A 2,116-nucleotide genomic window follows, 5' to 3' on the forward strand; every position below is an offset into this window, starting at 1 on the left:
TTGCTTTTAGAACACAGTAAGATGTTTTCAGAACTTTCGTTAGTAAAGAAAAACTGTTAGAGCTTGAAAATTTTTCTAAAACATTATTTTGTCAGTTGATGAAGTAGGCACTTCAACACACAAAACTTCCCACTTGCAACTGTGTGGAGCCCGAGCTGTCCGATTAGATAGAGGTAACTGCTTACAAGTGGGGCTCGTGCTTATGGCCGGTGTACTGAGTGCCAGGTCTGACCTCCTTGCCCTGACGCTTGTGTTGCTCCTTATTCTCCAGCACTCACTCAGGGCTCTTCCTCACCACCCCGCTTCTCACAATCCTGTACAGGACCCTATGGCAGGAGACACAGCTCTGAGTGGGTGGATGGAGTGGCCTGGCTGGCACCCAAGCTAATCCACATAGGGAAAAATGGTGATCCTCTCTGAGTTAGGTGGCCTCAGATGCCCCTTCTACAACAGAAGTCCTCACTTGTGGGCACCCTCTCCTCTCCCAGAAATATCCCCTGGGGCCAAAGCAGTTGTTTAGTAGGAGAGCAGGAGGTGAGAGGCCCCACTCCCTCACAGGGATCTTTGTTGTAGATCACTACCTGTTTAGGTGTTTGTTAGGTGTTGCCTATGGGGCAGACAAGGGGCCAAGCTACTTTTGGGGCAACACAGGCCAGGTTCAGCCCATGAGAACCTAGCACTATCTGAGGAGAGCTGTAGGCCCCATGACCAGTGTTGCCACTTCAGACCCTAGTCTGGCTATGGGGTTGGCATGCCTGGTATAGACCAAGTGAGGGCTCCCAGCAACCACAGATGTCTGAGGCAGGAAAACAAGGCTGCCAGCTTGTGGCAGTCCTGACAATGATCTTCAAGGGCTGATCTTGCCCTCCAGACCTGGCCGAGGAGAAAAGGGGCCCCCCGCAGCCCCGTGGGAGAGAGGCCCTAATGTCAAAATATATTACAAAGTAATCAAAAACAGTATGGTACTGGTATAAAAACCGACATATAGGCAAATGGAACAGAATAGAGGGCCCAGAAATAAGTCAGTGCATCTATGGTCAATTGGTCTTCAAGAGGAGTTTCAAAAACATGCAATGGGGAAAGGAGAGTCTCTTCAATAAATATTGTAGGGAAAATTGGGTACGTATATGCAGAAAAATGAAACTGGGCCCTTGTCTCACACCATATATGCAAATCAGCTCAAAATGTATTAGAGACTTAAACATAGGCTTGAAACCATAAAATCCCAGAAGAAAACATCGGGGGAAAGCTCCTTCACAACGAGAAGAGATATCTCATACCTGTTAGAAGGGCTATTATCAAAAGACAAAAGATACGTGTTGCTGAGGATGTGGACAAAAGACAGTTCTTGTACACTGGTAGTGGAAGTGGAAATTGATACAGCCATTATGGAAAACAGTACGGAGTGTCCTGAAAAAATTAAAAATAGAAATACCATATGATCTAATAACCTCACTTCTGAGCATATATCTATTGTATGTATGTAGGAATACATATATTGTATATATATATTATTATGCATAATACACATACTAAATTAGCTATATGGCTAACACTATGCTAAGTGAAATAAGGCAGACACCGAAAGACAAATACTACATGTGGGATCTAAGTGAAATTCATGGAGGCAGAGAGAAGAATGGTGGTAATTAGGGGCTAAGGGGAGGTGGAAACGGGGAGATATTGGTCAAAGGGTATACATTTTCAGTTATCCAAGATGAATAGGTTCTGGAGATCTTATGTACAGCATGGTGACTGCAGTTAACAATACCGTATTGCATACTTGAAATTTGTTGAGGGTAGATCTCAAGTTCTCAACACACACACACACACACACACACACACACACACACATGTGCGTGCGCATACACAGAAAGACAATGGCCACCACCTGAGGTGATGAATATGTTAATTAGCTTGATTGTAGCGATCATTTCACAATGCATACATACATCAAAACATCAAGTTGAACACCTTAAATATATATAATTCCTATTTGTCAATTATACCTCAATAAAACTGAAAAAAAATCTTCAGGGTCTGCCATCACTTAATTGGCTACATGGGAGTCAGTAGAGAGCTAATTAAAAATACAGATTTCCAGACCTCACCACCC

General features: G+C 43.6%; 1 non-coding gene across 1 annotated transcript; it reads right to left on the reverse strand.

The window, feature by feature from the left end:
- Window positions 1–790: 790 nt before the first annotated feature.
- Window positions 791–921, reverse strand: LOC113598999 (small Cajal body-specific RNA 20). Its single transcript, XR_003419753.1, has one exon. It is a non-coding gene; the product is annotated as a small Cajal body-specific RNA 20 (non-coding RNA).
- Window positions 922–2,116: the final 1,195 nt, after the last annotated feature.

Source organism: Acinonyx jubatus, chromosome B2 (genome assembly GCF_027475565.1).
Source record: "Acinonyx jubatus isolate Ajub_Pintada_27869175 chromosome B2, VMU_Ajub_asm_v1.0, whole genome shotgun sequence".
NCBI classification, from domain to species: Eukaryota; Metazoa; Chordata; class Mammalia; order Carnivora; family Felidae; genus Acinonyx; species Acinonyx jubatus.